A 24,422-nucleotide genomic window follows, 5' to 3' on the forward strand; every position below is an offset into this window, starting at 1 on the left:
GTTCTTTCCATAATTTGGCTATTGTTGAAAGTGCTGCTATAAACATTGTTTATATGTTTATAACATAATTCCTGTACCCAAAGCCCATGTTTTCTACTGCACACTATGTTTCCAGTGAAAGCATGAAATGAAAGCCATGGGCCGTCTTGGGAAATTCCCCTAAAAGGACTCTGTAATGGGAGTTAGGAACACAGAAGAGGTGAATGGAGCTTCTCCTTTGCTAAGACTCTGAGCAACAGAGGCTAATAAGACCCGGGTAGATGGGCAGGTGCCCCAGCATTTCCTTCCCTTCTGGAATATTGTAGTTTGTCCTTCAGTAATGGAAACAACAGTTTCACGTTGGGCCTCCCACCTCCGAAACTGGAAAATATCAACTGTGCGTATCAGCAGCATCAGTGACCAAAAGTTGACCTTGCTGAGTTAATCAGTAGAGAAACTAATCAGTTGGAAAAATGCAAATTTGTTTTCTGCACAGAGTTGGAAACTCATTACACTGAACCACTCCTTAAATTAAGTTCAGAGTAGTGACTCAAAATCTGGGTCAGATAAGGAACAATGTAAGGCTGCAATAATCAGACTCGAGAGCCGTAGCACTCTCTAAATCCTATCATTTAAGGTATTTATATTAATTTCTCAATAGGCTCCTTAACTGTATCTGCAGCACAGAAAATGGCCAACTCGGTTCGGATTAGATTGTTTTTTCTAGCTATTACATATTTATATGAACGGACATTTTCTGTAATGCATTTTGGTTCAGAGTTTGAACGGTGCACCTGCCCCTTTAGTCCAACTGTCAACCTTAAGCAACTTCATCTTTCTAAATAAACAGTGGGTTGCCATAGCAATACAGTACCTGGGTCGCAAGATTCCAGAGGTGAACATCTCATGGGCTAACCTCATCGCTTGTTCCTTGGAACCTCAGGGGAACCACGTCTGAGAAACTTGAACTGTGTTGTTGCTGTTGTTTTCCAAAAAGTCAGTTATGATTTAAAAGCAATGGTTATCATTGAGTACCCCAGTGGGACAAATTGGTAATGGCACGCCAGTTCCTTTACTTATCATCCCCCAAACGGTCAAGCGACTTCAGGAAAAATGACACTGTCACTCTGCACTTTTGCTAACTTCCCTTCCAGGTTGCCTTGGAAAACTCTGTGCCCATCAACTCAGAAGACACCTGCTACAAAGTGTCCCTGATGGAGAGAGCACTTCACAAAATCCAGAGTATGTGCAGGAAGAGATTCTCTAATTCAGCCCTCTGTCTCGTGGTTTAATAATCACCAACAGGATAGAAGTGTCTAGAATTTAAATCCAAAATGCCTTAGGATTCAAAATAAAGATTATTTTCTCTAACACATTTCATTTCTTTATGCCCCTACTGTGTTCCTGGCATAAGGTCAAATTGTTGGAAGTTGAAAACTTAATTGGACACAACACATCAAAATCTACTGATCTAGCAGGCAAGGCAGATACATTGTTACCTAATAGAGACATGAGTGCTATTCTAGAAGTATCTACAAAGGAGGGGCAAGAGTAGTTCGGTTTTGTCTCTCTCCCCTAAAAGTCTTAAAACTAACAAAACTTAGATAAGTCTGTTTAACCTGAAGAAACGATAATGGGGGAGGGAGGCTGTGGGTATCATTTGCTATCTTCAGATAGCTGAGGAGCTACCCCAGAGAAGGTGGAATAGTATTTCTTTGAGGAGCTTAAGAAAGCATATCTGGTTAAATATTTATAAGACCCATTTTAATTGGACAACAGAAAGAGAGTTCTGCCAGGTACGTTGTTCCCATAAGAGGCTAGCTTCATTGTGAACCACTGAGTTAGTCTATCTCTGTGCTACCAATAGCCACTCAGACATTTTTTCACCTTACTGCCCATGTTTTCTTGTCTTTGCTACAAGTTCACTTCCCTGGCAATGTCCTTTATCCTTATGTCCTGTGAAGAGACAGTCCCACTCAGCCATGTAATATCACATCACCGCACCCCACCCCAGCTTTGAGAATTCGTTCTGGATGAGACACATAACACGAGGCCAGGCAATCTTGTGCTGGCTAGCAACCAGCTGGGGGCGGTCTTTCCTGCAAATCTGAATTAAGAGCCACAGAGACTGTGGTTGTTTGGGTCTGGACATGTCCAGTTCTTAGACTCACGAATTGTGGCCCTATTGGGCTGTGTAGACATAGACATCAGCAGCTCAAAGAGAAGCCACCAAGAAAAAAAGGTGTGACAAACCACACGGGCACTGAGGGAGAGAGACAGGACCTAGCAGCCCCTAAAACTGAGGGCAGGGCTTTGATTTGCACTGGCTTCTAATTTCTATTTTCCACGGAGCTGGCTGGACTCTCAGTTTTCTTGTCAAATCCTTAATATAAGCCTCCTTTTTTGAATTAGCTTCAGTATGTTTCTGTTCTGTGCGAACAATGATCCCTATTAGAACATTAACAAATATAAACAAGCTTATATTTCTCTATCAAGAATGAAGCCAGCAACCTGAACCAAAATGATACTTTAATTAAATGTTGACACCTGGATTTTGTTGTTATTAACATTATTCTATTATCTTCTTTTTTCTTTGTTCTTACACATGGAGAATAGTTTGAGAGGACCCAAGAATGCTGGGATCAAAATCGATTCCCCCTAGGATTTTGGAATTACTTGTCTATTACTGTTAGAATTTTCATACTATAGATGAGACATTTGGTGCCAGACTGATTCTCCTTCCTTTATGGTCACCATACTGTTTCTGTATGACTCAAGAATTTCTTGGGGCGCCTGGGTGGCTCAGTCGGCTGGGCGTCTGACTTCAGCTCAGGTCATGATCTCACACTTCCGTGAGTTCAAGTCCCGCATCTGACTCTGTGCTGACAGCTCAGAGCCTGGAGCCTGCTTCAAATTCTGTGTCTTCCTCTCTCTCTGCCCCTCCCCTGTTCTCTCTCTCTCTCTCAAAAATAATGAATAAAGATTAAAATAAATTTTAAAAAAAGAATTTCTGGGGCACCTGGGTGGCTCAGTCGGTTGAGCGTCTGACTTCGGCTCAGGTCATGATCTCATAGTTCATGGGTTCGAGCCTCACATCAGGCTCTATGCTGCCACGTGCTCAGAGCCTGGAGCCTGTTTCAGATTCTGTGTCTCCCTCTCTCTCTGCCCCTCCCCCGCTCATGCTTTGTCTCACTCTGTTTCTCACAAATAAATAAATGTAAAAAAAAAAATGTTTTAAAAAAAGAATTTCTTCCTCTGATGTATTATCACTTAAAAAAAAATGTCATCCTCCCCTTGTTTTCTCTTCTGTAATGTCCATTAGACATCCCATCTCTTAGATTTATCCTGTGTTTCCTCTCTTTCATCCAGAATTTTAATGTTTGTCTTTGGCTCTGCACTTTGAACGAATGTCTCGTGCTAGCGTATCAGTCTGCTATTTCACTGTTCAGCTACTTAGTGTCTGTGATCTATTATTAATTTTGGTCAACATTTACTTTCTATGAATTCTTTCTTGCCCACCCAGGACTCCTTTTCTTTTTAAGCACATGATGCTCTTACTTTTCAAAGTTATTATGCAATCATAAAAAGATTCATAGTTTAGGGGCACCGGGGTGGCTCAGTCAGTTAAGCGTCCGACTTCTGCTAGGATCATGATCTCACGGTTTGAGAGTTCAAGCCCTGTGTGGGGCCCTGTGCTGACAGCTCGGAGCCTGGAGCCAGACTTGGATTCTGTGTCTCCCTCTCTCTGTCCCTCCCCCACTCATGCTCTGTCTCTCTCTCTCTTTCTCTCAAAATTAATAAACATAAAAAAAAGATTTTTAAAAAATAAAATAAAAAAGAAGATTTGTAGTTTAAAAGTTAACTTTTACTCCCGTTTCCTCCATCAGACCAGGAATGGTGTATAGTCAGATCCATGAAAACCCACTTGACTCTTCTGCCCATATAGAGTGTGAAAATAAGTAAATAAATAAATAAATAAATAAATAAATAAATAAAAGAAACAAAAATGAGATTAGCCCCTCCTTGGCAGAAATGGGAGACAATGCAGAGCACTGAATGAGGTGATGTGCAGAGAGCCTCATTCTAAGATGTTGGCTCCCACTGAGTATCTGAGCCTAAATGTAACCCATGTAAAGTGACAGAGCAGAGCAAAGCAGTAGAAGACACCAGAAGGGAGTGGAGTATATCCGTTCAGTTGAAAGGGTAAAAACTAAGCAATGTATAAACAATTCCTGCCAACCTAGAATGTTATATCTTGCTAATTTTTCACTCAAACGGGAAGCCAAAATAAGTACATTTTCAGATACACAAAGAGAATTTGTAAGGAGATGTTCTTTATAAAATAATTATTAGCAGAGATGCTATAAGGGGGCTTTAAAGTCTCAAGTATATAGAGAAAGCCTCAGTCCCCAAAACAGTATGCCTACTAATTATGGCTTTAGTGAGTATGATCTCTAGCCAGTTATATATACACACATATTACATAAAGCTATAAATCTGTATGTATATATAGGTCCACATGTATGTATATGTGCATATGTGTGCATAGACTTATGCGTGTCTGTTCGTGTGCATGCATGTGTGTGCACGCGCGTGTGTATGCAATTGTGTTGTTTATATAAGAAACAAGGGAGAGCTGAAGAAAATAAGGCAAAATGTTCACATTGGTTAGATGGTTATCAGCTATGGTGTTCCCTATTTTTTCTTTTTGAAATATTCCATATTAGGGGCACCTGGGTAACTCAGTAGGTTAAGCGTCTGACGTCAGCTCAGGTCATGATCTCACGGTCCGTGGGTTCGAGCCCCGCGTCGGGCTCTGTGCTGACAGCCCAGAGCCTGGAACTTGCTTCAGATTCCGTGTCTCCCTCTCTCTCTGCCCCTTCCCTGCTCATGCTCTGTCTCTCTCTGACTCTCAACAATAAATAAATGTTAAAAAAAAAATATTCCATAATAAATATATTTTTTAATAATTTTGAAAAAGAAGGTCAATGAACTGGACTTGTACATGAGCGTAGACTTCAGGCATCTGAAAATACCAGTAGCTCTTCTCTCCTGAGCTCATCAGCCCATTGGCATCAGCGCTGTGTTTTATGCACATCATGTTAATGCTGTCTACTGTGGACTGTTAAAAAAAAAAAAAAAAGACATTTTTATAATCAGCCATGGGTCTTTGAAAAATATTTTCCCTCCAAGGGGTGCCTGGGTGGCTCAGTTCGGTTGAGGGTCTGACTCTTGATTTCGGCTCAGGTCGTAATCCCAAGTCCTGCATCAGGCTGCATGCTGAGCATGGGGCCCGCTTAAGATTCTCTCTCCCTCTCCCTCTCCCTCTCCCTCTCTCTCTCTCTCTCTCTGTCCCTCCCCCACTCATGCTAGCTCCTTCCCTCTCTCTCTCTCAAATATATATGTATGTATACATATACATACATATGTGTGCATATATATATATACACATATATATGTGTGTATATATATGTGTATATGTGTGTGTATATATATGTATGTGTATATGTGTTTATATATGTGTGTATATATGTGTATATATATGTGTGTGTGTATATATATGTGTGTGTGTGTGTATATATATATATATATATATATATATATATATATATTTTCCCTCTGTTTGAATTTAGCTTTGTTCGAATTGCCTTTTCATTTTGGGGAAAAGACTGTGTTTGGCAGGATTGTCACAGGAGGGTGGTGAGAGAAAGGCATGTGATGTGCAGTCTTCCCTGGTGAAGGGGGACTATCTGTAGCAGTCTCTTTCCTTGGATTCATAAATGGATTTCTGCCTCATCTTGCAGTAAATCTGAGACCAAAAGAATTCATAGGGCCTTCTAATGCACGTAATGTGGCATGACTGATGAAATGTGGCAGGGCACAACCCAATACCTAGTTTTCTGAAAACCACGCTGAAATGAACCATCCTGGCCAGAAAGTTAAAACAATACACAGACTTGAACAACCACCAAAGTTATTTTCCTTGATTCAGTCATTTTCTCGGGCACTTTGCAATTTGGATTACAAAGCACTATCTGTGTATTTTCTGATGGCAGGTGACAGCTACTGTTTATTCCCAGAAACTCAAATTAATGGTTTTGTTAAATCGACTTTCACCACGGCACATATAAGTCATCCCCTGGGGATCTGTCTAACGGTCTAAGCTGGTTTCATGTACTTTGAAATGAGTGCTCTTAAGCAAACAGCAAGAAAATTGGTTACCTGAATCTTGAAAGTCAATTGAGGCTCTGTCTGCAAGGACATAGGAGGGTCAGAAGAAATAGGTATAAAATAAGAACCAACTTCATTGGCCCTTCCCTAGTATAACAATCATGTCAGTAAAATGGACCAGTGACTCTAAGACAAGGGAAAGCCTGGAATTAAGAAGGCTCTGGTTCCAGTTTGGTTCTTTCCCTTGGTCTCTCTCGGCCTCAGTTGTCCTGTCTGTAACCCTTGAGTCCAGCTTCCTGCTTCGTGATCCCACAGGCGAGGATGAAATGAAATTGCAGGCGTGAAAATGTTTTGTAGATGGTAAAACACCGTCTCTGTATAAGGGATCAGACTGACTTCCAGATAGTTGCATTTCTTGTTTTTCAAGCTGGTGGTTTGGGCTCAGCGAAGACAACAGACTGAATCACATCTGACTTCTCAGGGTCTGAGAGTGTCCTGTCAGATGAGCATAACCATCCTAAATCGAGCACCTTCTAAAGCTGTTCTGAGAAGCACGTGAGAACATAGATGCAAGATCACATTGCAGACTTAAAGAGATGGGATAAATAGCAAACACAGTTATTTTTGCTGAGCATTCTCACTGCCTTTCTAAACAAGCAACCTTCTGTAAATGGTGAAAGAGGCAAAGAAATGCCAGCTCTGAGCAGCAATGCCCCAGGAACCGATGGGGAGGGCTCATCATGTAGGTCAGATTTGCCTCCATTATTTGGATACTTCAAGTAGAAATCATGTCGTTGTTATTTTCTTGCCTTGATTCTATCTGAATCACTTGGAAAATTGCCTCTGTTCTTGATTTCCTTTTCTCTTGGGCAGCGTACAGGTAAAGGAAATGGTAGAAGCTCAATTAGGTAATGACAAATGTCTTATTTAGGGAGAAAGTGATGTGTTCTCTTAGGCTATAGAAGGTCCCCCAATACTGGCCTGCCTAAAACATCTAAAATCAATCTCATATGCTCAAAGATCATAAGAAGGAACACAAGGGCGTTATATCAAAACCATAGGCCTGCTTTAAGTGCTTGAAAACTAAAAAAGAAAAGCCCAGTTTGACAAGGATTGGATTCGGATTCAAATAAAGACTTGTGAGAGCAATGGAGCAGCAGGAGTACAAGGTTAGCCATCACTGGCCTGGGGGGAGACATTTAACTTTCACATTTGTTTATTCTCCAGTGACATGGAGATACTACTCCAGGACCTTGTCCTTTGCTGAACAAAACTATAGATGGGAACGCGGCTTGAAAAGTACAGAGCCCGGTGGAAATGCAAGCTATCTTGGTTATACTGGAATACAACCCAAGCTGGTTCTCCTCTTCTACTCCGTGCTGGCCGTCGAGGTAATAAAATCTTCACATGCAAAAGCAAAATTTCATGCCCTTCCCCGACCCCCCTCCCAATGTATTGGCAATATTTTGTGTGCTCTAACATAGGGACTTCCACCCAGTGTCCACAGTCCCAGGGGAGGTCTGGGATTCACTTCAAGAAGATCTCTGTTTCCTCTAAGATTGTATCATATATGCACGTTTATTTATATGTATATGTAGTCAGTGTGCGTGTGCGCGTTTGCACGTGCAAGCACGGGTGGGTGTGTGTACACAAAGAGTACATATATTTCATCAAAATGCCAAAGAGATCCATGACCCAATCACTTCCTCTTCGTGAGAGGCATTATCTCCGCTCCGTTGTTACACATCACCTGCACAATCTGTATCTCATTGTCATTGTTCCCATTTTCAAACGGAAGGGAGACCCGCAATATATTTAAACCCAACAGTCTTATCTCGGACAGCGTCTCCCCTAAAGGCGTCTATTCCTGCAAAGCTTGCCATTGAAGTTTCTATTTTGTGTGCTCTCCTCCTCGGGCAGGCATTGAAATATTGATATTTCGATTAAGGTTGGGAGCGTGACTCTGAAGGCCAAGGTCCAAAGATGGCAACAAGAGGGTTTGCCATTTTGATAAATCCTGATACGTTCTTTGATGGAAAAACAATGGTAACATGTTCAGCAGGAAAAGTAGCACACTACAAGTTTGACGGCTAAAGCCGCCTTGCGGCAGACGGGGCAGTAGACAATTCCTTTCTCTCCACTGACTTATTACCTAGTTGGTTGAGAGCTTCCTGATAAAACTCAGAACATTACGGTATTGCCAGTGACAGCAACGCGCCCTCCACCGTGCTATTGCTGGGGGATCGTCGGGAGGACTGATGCTCTATCACAAACAAGCCCAAACCAAATCTGAGAAAGCACTGCATTTGGTTCATGAGTTCTCAGCTCAATTTTAATGAAGTTCATATTCTCCCAGTGTCACATCAATGACAGCTAAGTTTCCTTTCCTTCTTAAATTCTGGGATCGCCATGCTTCTTACAAAGAGGTAGATGTTTGTTTCTGTTAGCCACTTGGTAAATAATTCATTTTTGTAAACCCAGGCTGACTGCCATGGAAGCAGCTGAGCCCAAACCAACAGACCCAGGGCTTGAAACATAATGATATTGAAGATCTAACCGACAGCAAAGTGAGTGCTTCTTGTTCTTGGTCACAATAATCAAAGTAGACCTTGCCAAGGTTCTGTGAGGTAAAAAGGGCTGGAGAAAATATCACTGCCTGGTCTTTTTTCCCTTTTGCGGGGAGGAAGGTTCAAAAGCAAAACCCTTAACTCTTCTTTTTTTTAAAATTTTTTTTCAACGTTTTTTATTTATTTTTGGGACAGAGAGAGACAGAGCATGAACGGGGCAGGGGCAGAGAGAGAGGGAGACACAGAATCGGAAACAGGCTCCAGGCTCCGAGCCATCAGCCCAGAGCCTGACGCGGGGCTCGAACTCACGGACCGCGAGATCGTGACCTGGCTGAAGTCGGACGCTTAACCGACTGCGCCACCCAGGCGCCCCAAAACCCTTAACTCTTCTTAAGCAGTGGGTAAATGCCCTAAAAACTTTTTCCCTTAGTGCAATGGAATTTTTCAACGATTTTACAGTGTTTTTGCGCATTCAGTATTATTTGCAATTGGTATACTTTATATTTCACAAAAAGTAGTAAGCTTTTTTTTTTTTTCCTTTTAAATCTTCCACAGAACTCTTGTCACCAACTCACATGCAGGATTATTTTTAAAAAGAAATGGGAGGGTGGCGGTGAATAATTTGCATTAAAACTTAATATATCAACCTTCCATCCAGTATCTCTAAACAGATGACTAACACAACTTTTAAAAGAGCAAACAAGTCCCCTAGAAACAGAATTTGTACATATACCTGGCAATCAATAAAGAGGAAACAATATAAAAGTGTGCCCAGTCATTTATTTCTTAGGTTCCTTCATGTGTGTTGGTGTTTGGTGTGTAAATAGGGTGGTTTGTTGTGGAAATAGGACAAATGTGGATTGAATTCACAGCCCAAATAGCAAACAAATGGTCATTTTCACATGTAATGCTTAATCCTGGTATTTCTTTTCTTTACATGAAAATGTATATGCATGTGTCTACATACATAAATTTACTTATGTATTCACAGACACATAGATAGGATATTTTAATCTGGAATCTCCTTCTGCTTTCATTTACAACCAAAAAAGTTGAGGTAACAACTCAAGTTTAAATATCAGATTTCCACAGCCAAAATGCAAACAGCAAGTGGGTTAAAGATTGCTTCCTGCGTGCATTTGCCTCCAAAGCATTTTATCTAGAGCTGACCCCATTGGCCAAAATCGTCTTCTCTTGTTCATTGGACTTGATTTGGTGTGCCACCTGTCTCTTGTTTGTCTATAGATTAGCACAAAAATGTCATTGCAAACTAAGTGAATAGGGCGCAGCCTCAGCACCTGCCACTTTTAAAACTCTTTAGAAGATTCCCTTGTTTATTTTGTAAGCACCCAGGGGGGCACTTAAATAACTGCATTGAAACAAACAATGCTGGTGATGATTAAGGAGGCTTTTCACATGAAAATTCACTCCAGAAAAATGTTTTGCAGATGTACTGAAGAAAACTGTATCACTAAGAACCACTCAAAATACTTTGGTCGACCAAAACACCTTTATATTTCTCCTGGCAGCCTGCCAAGTTCACTGCCAGCTTGAAAAGAATTCTATAGCTGGAGGCTAGAGCAGAAACTGCAATGATTTAAAAGAGAATTGGCTACAGTAAGAACGATAATGCCCTATATCGTTAAAATGCAACTGGCATCTTAGCCTCCCTACAGCTCTTTGAAAATGTGCTTACTCTTCAACTATTTACAAGGAAAAATGCAGAGACAATTGAAATCACAGGAAATAAAAATTATTTTAAAGGACTGGGAAGTATTTGCCAAATGATTTATCAGTGGTGCTTATAAAATAATAACGTGTTCTCAACTGTTAAATGAGTAAGAAATCCATGCAGAAATTCTGCTCATTATGAAACTCACCCATCAGGCATAAACCATTTTCATGATGTCCTAAATTAATTAATGCAGACTGTAAACACAAAATCAGTTGGCTTAAAATGAAGATGTAAACACAAACAGACAATGTCTTGATGTCATTGGTTTATCTTAGCATGTAACAGAAATAATGATATCTTTGGTTACTTTTCTTCTCCGGGTGATTTTGGAGAACTATGATTCGGTCTGGCAAGCTAAGAGAAATCACAGGAAGTCCACGAACCAGAGTAAAAGGGATCTCCTGGGTGTTGGAACAGAAAACCAAGAGAAGTATCTATCTAGTGGTTCAGATTTATAGGAAGCAGCAAGGACATGCCTTTAAACTTAGGGCTCAACACACTGTACGACACGACTTATTTCTTCCTTACGTGAGAATGAGTAGAATTCTCCTTTCAGTTGGGTCCATACGCGTCCCCATTAAATTTGCGCTCATGAATACACGCAGGTCAATGGGAAAGTCTGGAGTAATTTGCTAAAAACTCAATATAGGAAGTGGGGGGAGGAAGCGCTCAGGTTAGCACACCAATCCCTCACTGTATGCCAAAATTTAAATAAGTTACACATGGTACCTGGCCTCAGGGGGCTTAATGCACCAGGGGAAACAGGTGCATAAATGCGTATTAGCAGCCAATGTGAAAAAGTACTCTCATGGAAGTATGTATCAAGTGCAGTGGGAATATCAGAGAGGGTATATTTTCTAAAAATCTAAGTGTATAATCAGCCAAACCTGTACGAGTGAGGGCTTGTGGTAATTTCAACCCAAATGCCAACAGCCAAGCTCTTCCCCACTGTCAAAAGAAAATGAATGGCCAGTTACACCTTCTTTCCCCACTGTGGAAAGAAAGACTCACCTGTCTTTCTTGAAAGACATGAAAAGTAATGACTGAAATAACCAACCCCAGGGAACTTAATTCATATTTTATTTTCTCCTGATGATTCCATGCCCCATCAATGTGCTGAATCTATATTATGGGCTGGATTCACCTCCTGAGTTCCAGATCCTCAAGTCTGACTTCCTTCCTAATATTTCTAGATGCCTCTCTGGCAGCTCCAACTCAACATGTTCCCAGATGAACTCATCATCTCTCATAATTTCCCTAAACCTGAACCCATCTTCCATGAAGTATCCACACAGTTGTCCAAGTCCAAACCTGGCGCATCATTCCTGTCTTCCCTTTCTCTGTGATTCCCACTCATGTCCAATCAATCTGTTGAATCCAGTCTGTTGATTCTAGTCTCTTAGCTACAGATTCTAGATTATATGGATTGTACAGATTATAGCTATAATCCAGTCTGTCAGCTACAGCTTATAGATTGAATGTGTGTTGAGATCCTAACCTCCAACGTGTTAGTATTAGGCAGTAGAGCCTTCGGGAAGTAATTAGGTCATGAGGGTGGAGCGCTCGCTCACCAATGGGAATAGTGTCCTTATAAGAAGAAACATTGAGAGTGACGATGTCTCTCTCAACCATGGGAAGATGCAATAGGATGGCCATTGGCAAACCAGGAAGTAGGCGCTCACCAGACATTGGATCTGCCAGCACCTTGATCTTGGACTTCCCAGACTCCAGAACTGTGAGGAATAACTATTGGTTGCTTAATCCATGTGGTCTATGGTATTCTGTTGTAGCAGCTCTAACTGCCTAAGATACCATGCCTTTCAAACACATTCACTTGCCTCCATTCCCTCTCCGACACCCTACGTCAGAGCACCATTGTCTTTCACTAGATTGCCCCAGTGGTCTTCCAACTTAATTCTCAACTGCTACCTTGTCCACCCATAAATAAATCTACGGTAGCCAAAATGGTCTTTCTGTATTGAAATTTTGGTTTCTGCCCTGCCCTGCTTGAAACTTTACAAAGGCTGCCTGCTGGCCACGTGACAAAGCCTAACCTCCTTATTGGGACTTAAAACAGGTACATCATAATCTGGCTCCTAAATATCTCCTCCAGGTTCGTCTCTCCCCGGGACCAACGCACACTCCAGAATAATCAAGTCTTGCAATTTCGCCAGAGCATCACTGCCAGAAAAGTCCTTCTCCCCTCTCACTGCCTAACTCCTGGTCCTTCAGATCCAGTCAAGCTAGTACCTCTTTCAGGAACTCTGCTGCTACCCCAATAGATGCCCCAGGTCATAGCTGACCAGTTGCCATAGGCCAGCGCATACCGAGATCTCTTACATATGTCACTTCTTTTAAATGACCCACTTAAGGACTGTTAGCAGCAAGTCCTGTACCCTGGACTTGGTTCTTGAATTCAGCCAAGAAAGAATCCAGAGCTAAACTCTTAAGCAAGCAAGCGTTTAACAGCAGTCAGAGCAAAAGCACACTCTCAAAGAGGAAGAGAGGAAGGCCCCAAAGGTGGTAACTGTGCCCAGGGTCCGGGTTATCTTTTTTTCTTGTTTTTTTTTTTTTAATAAATGTTTATTTACTTATTTTGAACCACAGAGAGAGCACACAGATACAACTGTGTGCGGGGGGAGGCAGGCAGAAAGAGAGGAGAGAGAGAGAATCCCAAGCAGGTTCTGCACTGTCAGCACACAGCTAGACATGGGGTTCAATCTCATGAACTGTGACGTCATGACCTGAGCTGAAGTCAAGAGTCAGACGCTTAACCGACTGAGCCACCCAGGTGCCCCATGGTTGTCTTGTTTTTTATACCTGCATTGGTTATGAGTCATAGCTAGGGTGGTCTCTGATTGAGGTTACGTCCAGGCACCAAAGGGATTCTTCCTATGGGTCTGGAGGGGGAGTTTTTGGCCATATGTGGTCCTTGTTGGAATTGTCATGGCAGCCTTCCCCCTGTGAGTGGAAGGCAGAGAGGTCAAAACCACAATGTAAATGTATTATAATGAAGCAATAGGCTACTTTAGGGCAGCAGTTATAGGGAACAGTGAATGTATGTTCCCCAGAGTTTTCCCCAGCTATTTGTGTTTAGGAGGTCATTGACAGTTTCCACGTTTTTCAACTGTGGGACAGTCCAGTTCCCTGCTCATACCTAGCTGACTGCATACTCTATCCAGACTACAGTCCCTACCACATTATTACTGCCTCCAAATCAAGTCAGGGACTATGTCTTATTTTCACTTGTATCTCTAGTTCCTAGCAGAGTTATGAGCACCTAGTAGGTGGTGATGAGGTTTATTCTGGTGTTGAACAAACACATGCAACAAATTGCGGGGCCTACAAAGATCTTCTTACGCAGTGTTTCATCCCACTCAGATTTTCCCCTCATTGGTTAAAATGATAGCTCGAAACATAAATACATGTATCATTGTGATAAATGTAGATTAGATAGATAGATAGATAGATAGATAGATAGATAGATAGATACATGGGTACATAGATCTATATATGTCACATTTACATAAAAACTCTAGGGGCGCCTGGGTGGTTCAGTCGGTTAAGCGTCTGACTCTTGATTTTGGCTCAGATCATCATCTCACAGTTCGTGAGATCAAGCCTCGAGTCGGGCTCTGCACTGAGATTGTGGCACCTGCTTGGGATTCTCTCTCTCCTTTCTCTGCCCTTCCCCTGCTCACGCTCGCTCTCTCTCCCTCTCAAAAATAAATAAACCTTAAAGAAAAACCTCTAGGCAAATGATAACATGGAACAGAAATGGTAAGGATGATGAGCCTTAAAACAACAAAGGACCTCAGGAACACAGAAGGAATCAATAATTCCAACATTTGACAAGGGTGGTCAAATAGAAAGAGTCTTAAAGTATTACTTTGACTGGTGACCTTGGACCTTAAGAGTCCACCACTGGAGATTGAAGCTTTCAGGCTGAACATGACTCACCTAAGAATTCTTTATAAAATGTAAATACTCATAGGAGACAAGCTACATTAAGTCTCCAGACACCTAAATGCCAATTAGCCTATGGAATAATGTTCTGTCACAGAAACCCCAGGGATGGGGATTGAGTCTAGAGAGGACAAAGGAAACTTCACCTCCTTCGTTATTGTATTCAGAAACGTTGCTAGTGAGGCCTTTAGCTTCCACACATTAGTTTTCGACAGATAGTTAGCTTATATGTATGCATATATTAATGTATGTATGTTTACAATATTATTAAGTCTAGTGCCTATGCTATACTTCTCTTCGTCTCTCTGCTCCACAGTTAGTCTGAATTACAAAGATATATAAAAATAAAAATTGGAGACCAACAAAAGGCTGCTATTTTGTCTCAGTTTCATTGAGGTATAACTAAAGTACACTAAATTGCGCATATTTAAAATGTACCATTTAATCGGTTTTGAAAGGTGTGCACACCTGTGAAGCCATCACCCCAATCTAGAGAAGAAATATTTTTATCACCCGCAAAAGTTGCCTCGCGTCCTTTTATAATCCATCCCTCTCTCCACCCCACCCCTCTTAACCACTTGTCTGATTTCTGTCACAATAGATTGATTAGTTTGCAGTCTCTGGAGTTTTATGTAAATGGACTCCTACAGCATGCACTCTGTTTTTGCAAGGCTTATTTCACTCAGCATAAGGATTTTGAGACTCATCCATATTGTTGCATGTATTAACAAACTTTTTACGTTACCAAGTGATGACATCTTTCAAACCATTCCTTCTACCATCATAATCATTTCCTGAAAGAAAAGGCATTTTAACCATCAAAAAAGGAGGAAAAATATGTATCTGCAGAAGGACGGTTGCTCTTCAGAATGAAAAATTGGCAACCCCCTGCTGACAAAGAGTGGGGTCCTGAGGCAAAATCGCATAAGCCCTGTTGCCCAGAGCCAGTCCTTCTCCTGGCCACGAAGGGGGAAGCGTTGCCCCCTCACAAAGCCCCCTCTTCATTCAAGGAGGAAGAGAAAAGCAGATCCCTCTTGAGGCCTGTTTCCATGGTAACCGGCCAGCAATTGACAATGTGGCGGCAGTTGGGCCTCCTGAAGGGGAAAATCTTCAACAGAGACCAGGCCACTGAGAGGCCCAAGAAGGGACAGCTCATTCCCATGCCTCTTGAGGAGGCCCCAGGAATCACCGGGCTGTCCTTTTACTGGGAAAAGCCCTCGTGGGTTTCCAAAGAAATGGAGGGAGAAGGGGAAGAGAGGACTTTCTGAATCAGGCTGGCCCATGACCTGGCAGCTGTCAGGGCAGTGATGATTGCAGAAAGAGCACAGGTCCTGGACAGATGTCACCTTCGAATCAGTGCAACTTGGAACAAGTTCACTCAACTCCATGAGGTTCAGTTTCCTCTGGAAAATTAGGCAAGATGGGGGCTTCTGCATGGAACAAGTCCTGAGGGCATCATTGAGGTCAGAGTCTGTTTGCCTGCCTTCATTCCAGTGAGCATATGCTTGCCTTCTACAATGCCCTGGGGGCCAAAAGGGCAGAGGCCCGTGTCTGTGTGTGGTGTTTTTAGTCCTGGGAGGGGTGGAGGGCAACGATATTGGGTAAATATTCCAGGTGAGTAAGGGGCTTAAATCCAGATGCTCCCTGCCCCCCATTTCTCTCCAAGATGGCTGTCAAGAAGGCCCCATGTTCCCAGCATCTGTGACTGTATGTGAGAGCAAGAGTGTCTGTCAACAAATTTCACGCACTCTTCCCCATCCACTCCCCAGATGGTCTATCAGATCTCTGCTCGTTGATGGTCCCAGCCAATGACAGCGTCATAGCCAAGGTTAAGAACTCAGTTCTGGTGGCAGGCACACCCAGGTTCAAATCCCAGCTTTACCTTGATAACTGGGTAGCCTTGGGTGGATTATTTAATGTTCTTAAGCCTCTGTTGCTTTATAATAATAATTTACTTCATAGAGGTGCTGCAAGAATTGTCAAAATATGTAAAGTGTTTAGAAAACTGAGACTTTTTTTGGTCTGGGCAAGGTAGAAACTTTTTTGGGGTCTTTCTCACATTCAGTCCTGTCCTAGACATCCCCTCTGCTGCAACAGAGGCTGTGAGTAACCCAGCGTAGGCCTGGTGCTCTGCTTAATGGTTCACAGAGTGCAAGGCCAGCCATCGGACAGCTTTGAAAAGTAGAAGATCTGCATCATTCTCAACACTAACAACCCTCAGAGCTACCTGTGAAAGCCTACAAAACGCAAACAACCTGTCGGAGAGTAGGTTCGTTTAGAGCAGTTATCTACTGGTTCATTTGTGATGTTCTGTTCTCAGAGATTCCCCAGGTGGCCCCAGTGTGCAGCCAAGATTGAATACCATTGGTCTAGAGCAGGGGTTGACAAACAGTTCCTGTGAAGGGCCAGATGATAAATATTTTAGGCTTTGTGGGCCACAAGCTACCTTCTCCATCCCAAATTCTATCATTTTTTTTTTTTTTACAACCCTTTAGAAATGTAAAAACCATCCTTGGGTGTGGGCTCTACCAAAACAGGTGGTGGCCAAATTTGGTCCACAGGCCATTGCTTGTTGAGTCCTGGTCGGAAGACCTTAGCCCTGGAGTTCCCGTGATCTAATGCATTTTTTGGTTTGACCCAGAATTCGATGGCCAAGTTGACCCCGCAGTCCCTTTGGCCAGCATGGCGATCCTCTGCCCTTTATTTGCCCCCTCACTCTACACCTCCAGGAAGCCACCACAGGGCTTCACTGCGGCTGAGAGCAAGGCTCCCAGAAGGCTGCAGACTGAGAAGCGTTGGCAGAGCAGTTGTGTTCCCCTCGGAAGAACAGAGTCAGCACCACGCTGAGCTCAAGCATGGAGAGAGGGAGGCTTCTGCTGCCAGAGCATAGTCATTTACAAGCATATATTGAGTACCCTTCATCTAATTCATCCTGCAGAAAGCAGAAAATTGCTACGTTTGCACGCAATAAACTTCTGGCAATAAAAATTGGGACTCTACACCATTCCTTTCTGATGGGTGAGGAGCGGGCGTCCGTTACTGAATCTGTTTTGTTACAGCCTATGCCACAGGGCCACTGCTGGAGACCCACTGCATAACCATTCGTGGCAAACTTGGGACTTCCTGCCCAAGGCGCAGGTGGGATGGACAGAGGCATCCCTGTCAAAGCTAAGGCACTTGCTTCGGGATGAAAACTAAGCTCTCTCAAAGCCTGTACATGGCTCTTTAGATTTTGTGCTGCAGGACTCCTGAGGTCTCTCGGTGTGAGAGGTTCTCTGCTAAAGCGGAACATGAAGGCACAGCTGTTGAGAAGCTTCCTTTTGAAGTTAGGAGGCCAGAGATGAGTTCCATTTTTTTTTTTTTTTTGGTGTTTTGGTGTTCCACTTGGTCTTCAAGTTCACCCCATTCCTAGAGTATTGTCCTTTGAAGAAGCGGAGTGTCAAATGACAAGTCCTCTTGAAGCTCATATTAAATACAGCAGGCCCATTTTCTGGGTCATAAGATAGAGACATTTTGATTTTACCGGAACTCTTGGGATGGAGGCTGTTTGGAAAGGTGCTTTGGGTTGAAGGAGCATGAATATGGGTGGGGGGGTTTGGTGGGCGACAGGGTGAAGAATTAAGTCACCTCCTCACTGAGGGAGGGAGGAAGAGAAAGAGAAGGAGATGGGGGTAGCCAGAAAGGTTGTGCAGCATATGCCCTCCACAGGGCTTGTCTCCTGACTCTCCCAGGTCTATAATAGTGTTAGGAAGTTCATAAAATGCTTGTGATTTAATAAATTTTTGGTGGAAACAGCGAAGATACTGAGCTTCGTGCTGAGATTGATAAAGGGTGGGACAGAGCTGAAGCAGCATGGGCGAATTAAAAAAAAATGGGGGAAATACAGAAAACACGGCATTAAACGCTAAAACCTTCCCAAAACAATGGACGGTGCTGGAGACTTTCTCTAGATGGTGCAATTAGCTATTCTTCAAAGGTAACTAAACCCCCATGTGATGTTATTCTGTTATTTATGTTATTATTAATTTCATAGGGGTTCTATCTGACTTCTGAGTCACATCTGGTTGTCTTAGCACACATTTTAGTGCAAGAGTAAGTACGAAGTAGATTTATTTCTCTCTCTTTTTCAAAAAAAAAAATCAATAACCAGTTTGCAATGCCTTTGATAGAAATTCAATGACTAACATAAGGTTTTACTTTATCAAGAAGCTGGCATATTGTCAACAGCCTTCCAAGAGAGTAACTGATTCAAAATCCAATTGTCAAAACCTTCACTGGGTGCTTGTTGCATGCCAAAACAGTGTGCAGGGTCCTGGGAAGATTCATAGATGCGTTCTCCCTTCTCAGAAGAAGTGTCACCAAATAGCATAAGCATGGGACCAGAGGAACAATTCCAATATGCGTGATACAGAGACAAACATAGCAAAGACTATGTGACTTACTCAGCAGGTTGAAACTAAAGCAGGGCTACCTGGGGTTATATAACCTACACGGTTGACACTGGAGACCCCAAAATCACAGCTGTCAAACACATGCCACTTTGGGGCTAAGTGGAAACTTCCATCCCTTCCACGGACATTCCAAAGACTTTCAGCCTGAAATTAGCTAGGACTATGGGCAGAATGATCAGGAGGTGTTTGTGAGGGATTTACCTCACGCCCAAGCTCCAAATTGCTTCTTGAGGAGTCAATCTCGAGGACTCAACAGTTATCTTTTGAAACAGCTTTTAGGAAAAAAATCAAAAGATCTGTTTTGCAAGAGCCTGATATCCTAGTGGCCTGATCAGGCATCCTGGGAATTGCCTTAGGAGGGAATAGCTGGAGACTAGCCATGGGCGACGCGGAGGAATGTGGGGTGGTGAGTTAAGCATGTGGAACACGCAGAGGGATGGAATAGCACCAAGGTGAGAATAAGAAAGTGGTTGCCCGAAATCAAATTTAATTCTCCCCAGCTTCTGCTGGAAGTACTCAACTGATGCAACATCCACTGGCATAGTAGATATTTGGTAAATATTTGTTAGAAGAAGATACAAATATTGGGGCGCCTGGGTGGCTCAGTCGGGTAAGCATCCGACTCTTGATTTCCGCTCAGGTCATGATCTCATGGTTCGTGGTTTCAAGCCTTGAGTCGGGCTCTGCATTGACAGTGCAGAGATTCTTGGGATTCTCTCTCTCTCTCTCTCTCTCTCCCTCTATCTGCCCCTCCCTCGAAACAAATAGATAAACTTAAAAAAAGACTATACAAATATGGATAGAAGGTATAAAACATCACTTGAGAAGCACGGGATGCTATTCACTTTTCAGAGCCATATTGTATTTACCATGGCACTTTAAGAATGGGTGAAGATAATGCCACTGAGATCATTTCCACTAGGAGAGAAGTTGTGAGGACTCTGAAAACTTGTAGGACGAGGCAGGCAAGCCTAGAGATTGTGATAAGTAAAGTGATTAACTGAAGAGCTGTGTGGGGGGAAGAAAAGAGACTCAACTTAGCCAAGGTTCAGAGATAACAGAAACTTTTCACCAAATGAAAGGTGGCTGTGAGCAGACGGTCTGTCATTGATTTCGGGGAAAGCTCTCGGACAGAACCAGTGGACTCAGATAGTGCTTTCAGGTGAAGACCTCTAGGGAATCCAGCTTGTTTAAGCAGCCCCCAACTCCTGTGGGAATCTGGCTTATTTCTGGGAAACCTGAACGAGAAAGAATTCAGAGCTCTCAAAGCTATGCAGAGCGAAGTGGACCAGTAAACACGGGAAAAATGAAATTTTCCTGGGAATGTCAACTACCAACAGAGGCATTTTTTTGGTGTGCTGCAGAATTCAGGTTCGTGAAAGTGCGTCACGAAATGAAAATATTGTCATTGTTGTTGGTGGTGCTGACGGGGGTGGTGGGGGGGGGGGGGGAAGGGGAAAAGGGAATGAGAATTGCAACTCTCTTTTTTTACATCTGAGAAAACCACAACCCAGAAAGATGAAAGCAGCTTTCTCCAGGTCCCCCACACAGCAGAAAGCCTTCCTTTAAATCTATGTATATCACCAGCTGACGTATTAAGTATTTTTCTACTGGAATATCATTTCCATTAAAATGGGAATTTTGTTTGTTTACTGATGTATCTGCGGCACCTAGAACAGTGCTTGCTTGGCACAAAGTAGGTGCCCGGTAAAAATGTGTTAAAGGAGAGAATGACTGAAATGTCCAAACTCTTGTCACAATGACCTTTAGATGACATCATACTGTTTCCTAAACCTAGGGCCCTTGGACCGCTCAGATCAGCAAGTATTTACCATGCACACATCACACGCCTGGCACTGTGCTAGTTTGCTTGGCGGGGAGTGCGTGTGTTAGCGAGGACTCTTTCAGCAGCAAAATGCAAAAACACAACCGAGTCTAGCTTAAACATAAAAAGGGGTGTGGGTGGTAGAGATTGACTGGTTCATATAAGTGGAAAGTTTAAGGTAATGCCTGCAAGAATGGCTGGAACTCACAGCACAAAAAAAAAAAAAAAAAAATTCTGGACTTTGTTGCTCTCTCCGTTACTCAAGGCTCTGTTTTTTCTCTGCATTGGCTTCACTCTTAGGATTTCTTTAGACTATAGTCCTGGTAGTTCCAAGCTAACATTTTCCTTGCTTAGCTGTGGGAAGATTCCTTTATTCTAACAGTTCAAACGAAACTCTAAGTAGTGTTCCTATTGATTCAGTCTGGATTAGGTGCCCGTTTACAATGAGTTACTAACCAATGGGAGGCAGTAATTCACTTCCATTGATGTGGGTTAGGTGAGCACACATGGAGCCTGGGATGGGGTCAGCCCCATCCAAACTACATGGACGGACTAAGAGTGATTTCCTAAAAGAATATCAGGGGCGCCCCATCCAAAATAAGAAATGCTGTGAAGGTAAAGGGTGCATCCCAGATAGGTATTGGTAGTAAAAGCAATTAGAAAAGTCCCTGAAGTGGAGGAGCTTAATTTTTGTTGGAGGAAAATCACAAATTGATTCATGAATAACCAAACAGCACTTGATTCGTATCAAGTCTGAATTTGAACTTACAACAGGAGCATCTTATATCGCTAACTTCCGAAATTTCAGTTTCCTTTTAGTATTCAATTTTGTGCTGCTCCCACTGACGCCCCTTCACCACGTGTGCCCCGAATTGGTATATCCCCTTCCCCGAGCTCCCCCTGGAGCCTCCGGTCGCTGCACTGCCAGTCAACCCTCCAGGTTTGGCCCTGTTTCTAACTTCAAAGCAGGTTGTTCAAACAATTAGCAGCGATTTTATTGTTGAACTTTACCTCTTCAAAACAAAAATGAATAGGGGCGCCTGGGTAGCTCAGTTGGCTCAGCGTCCAACTCTTGATTTTGGCTCAGGTCACGATCTCACGTTTCATGAGTTCGAGCCCCACGTGGACTCTCTGACAGTGTGGAGCCTGCTTGGGATTCTCCCTCTCTCTCCTCTTTCTGCACCTCCCCCACTTATGCACTCTCTCTCTCTCTCTCTCTCTCAAAATAAATAAAAATTAAAATAAAATAAAGGAAGATCTGTATCACAGACACAAATGGAACACCAGTATCCCCTGCCATAAGTTGAAAGTATCTGAAAAATCAAACAATGTTATTCAATTCTATCTAGACGCTGCCAAGGTTTTAAGCCCAAGGTGGGCTCTCTCTTTATTTATTGTTTTTTTTAATTTTTTTTTTAACGTTTATTTATTTTTGAGACAGAGAGAGACAGAGCATGAACGGGGGAGGGGCAGAGAGAGAGGGAGACACAGAATCGGAAGCAGGCTCCAGGCTCTGAGCTGTCAGCCCAGAGCCCGACGCGGGGCTCGAACTCGCGGACCGCGAGATTGTGACCTGAGCTGAAGTCAGACGCTCAGCCGACTGAGCCACCCAGGCGCCCCGGGCTCTCTCTTTACTAAAAAAAAAAACAAAAAACAAAGTGACCAGCAAATATCAGAGAACTGTTAAAGGCATATTAGCGCCAAACTTGCACTTTTTCCCTTGATTTCAATATAAGGATTGAAGGAGAATTGAAAAGGCAATAACTTCCTCCCTATGGGATATTATTTAAAGCCTTGCCCATGCACTACCTAGAATGATCGCATTTCATCCCTGACAGATGACCAGGGAAGCAGCAAATCAGAGGAATTAAGGAGAGAGGTGAACCAGGTAAGTGACACTGGGAAAGGCAGTAATGCTTGAGGTTGGCTTCACAAGGCCGGCATGGCTTTGACCTATCTGCGGTAGCAAATGCCCTGTGGTAAGGCTGCAGACACAGGAAAGGCTCACAGCTGGGTCTCCCAGAAGGCCCAATGACCAGTCCTTTCTGAGTGTCCTCAAGGCCAGAATATTTGTGTAGGGAGCAAGGAATCTCTTTTCCTTTCCCTCTCCAATCATTTGTGCTTTTTATTCTATTTTATTTTATTTTATTTTATTTTATTTTATTTTATTTTATTTTATTTTTAAATGTTTATTTATTTATTTATTTTGAGAAAGAGAGAAAGGAGGTAGAGAGATAGGGAGAAAGAGAATCCCAAGCAGGCTCTGCACTGTCAGCAGAGAGCCCAGCATGGGACTGGATCCCACAAACCTCCAGATCATGACCCGAGCCGAAACCAAGAGTCCGACACTTAACCGACTGAGCCACCCAGGTGCCTCTTTTTTATTTTATTTTATTTTACTTTATTTTATTTTATCTTGTTTTATTGTCACTTGCTTTTCACTCCAATTACGTTCATTTCATAGAATTATTTTTGCTTAGCACAAACGGTTGTCACTAATGGTGCTGTCGTCACCGAGGACCCCGTATGTCCCACCCTCGACCCCTACAACAAAGCCAGCGAATGAGAAGCTCGGCTATGAAGCAGAGGCCGGAATTGCAGCGGGGTCTCCCAGCGGGGACTCCCCACCAGAGTGGACAGTGCACATGGGAAGATCTCTGACCAGACAGAAAGCATCCTAAATGCCCGCAAAGAATGGCCTGTGGTCAGTCTCACGGTATCTCACCCCAGTCCCCCCTGGTGGGCCCCCAATCTCTTTTCACCAGTAATAAAGAAAACACACGTTACGAAAAGGCAGTTCATCTGTGAACATATTGGCTAGGATAACACATCTTAGAGCTAAATGTGTCATTGTAAATGGACTCGTTTTATGTCTCCACATACTGTAGATGTTTAAAAAAAGGCATATGCACAGAAACTATGGGAACCGAACCACAGCAGGAGCCCATGAGCTGAGACTCTAGTATAATCTGACTTTTGTGTGGCTCATTTTCTTTCTTTAATATTTTCTTAATGGGTGGAGGAGGAAGCAAAAGGAGACAGAGGCTAACACAGAGCGCTGTGTAAATAGAAATACATTCAGTGTATCTTATTTGTCATCATAAATAGAAATACATTCAGTGTGTCTTAAATTATTTGTCATCACCAGGATATAGTGTGATCTAAAAATATTTTGTATGGTGATATACACCTGCATATTATATAGGAGTCACATATAATTTTTTTAAGTCTTATCTTCCAATATTTAATCAATCACCAGGTCCTCTTTCTTCTACCACCAAATTATACCTGGAATTTTTATTTATGGGAACAAATAAAAATAAGTTTCTTTTAAGTTTATTTATTTTCAAAGGAAGAGAGTACATGAGTGGGGGGAAAAATAGGGGGGGAAAAATAAAGCAACCACCCCCATATTTCTAGAAAAAAAAAAAAAAAGCATAGAGGGGTGGGGTTGTTGGGTGTGAAGGACATATTCCAGGCCAAAGTTTGCAGCCACACTGAGCTCCTCACTCCTCCTTCCCTGATCTGGGTATCTTTCATCACTGCCTCCACCTGGAGCTCTACTCAGACAAGCTCTCTTCATCCACATCCCCCGCCCCCCAACCTTTAAGACTTGAGTAAAATACTATCCCTTCTGAGAAGCCATCTCTGATCCCCTAGATAAGAAGCCAGCATTCTCTGTAATCACGTGAACATCTAGAGACAGCCTGAAAGACCATTCCTCCATT

At 42.7% G+C, this 24,422-nt stretch overlaps 1 long non-coding RNA gene across 1 annotated transcript; it reads left to right on the plus strand.

Annotated features, from left to right (window-relative positions):
• The first annotated feature begins 798 nt into the window (after window positions 1–798).
• On the plus strand, window positions 799–1,354 carry LOC131499147 (uncharacterized). Its single transcript, XR_009255742.1, has 2 exons — window positions 799–1,031; window positions 1,134–1,354. It is a non-coding gene; the product is annotated as an uncharacterized LOC131499147 (long non-coding RNA).
• The last annotated feature ends 23,068 nt before the right edge of the window (window positions 1,355–24,422 follow it).

This window comes from Neofelis nebulosa, chromosome 17, assembly GCF_028018385.1.
Source record: "Neofelis nebulosa isolate mNeoNeb1 chromosome 17, mNeoNeb1.pri, whole genome shotgun sequence".
Classification (NCBI taxonomy): Eukaryota; Metazoa; Chordata; class Mammalia; order Carnivora; family Felidae; genus Neofelis; species Neofelis nebulosa.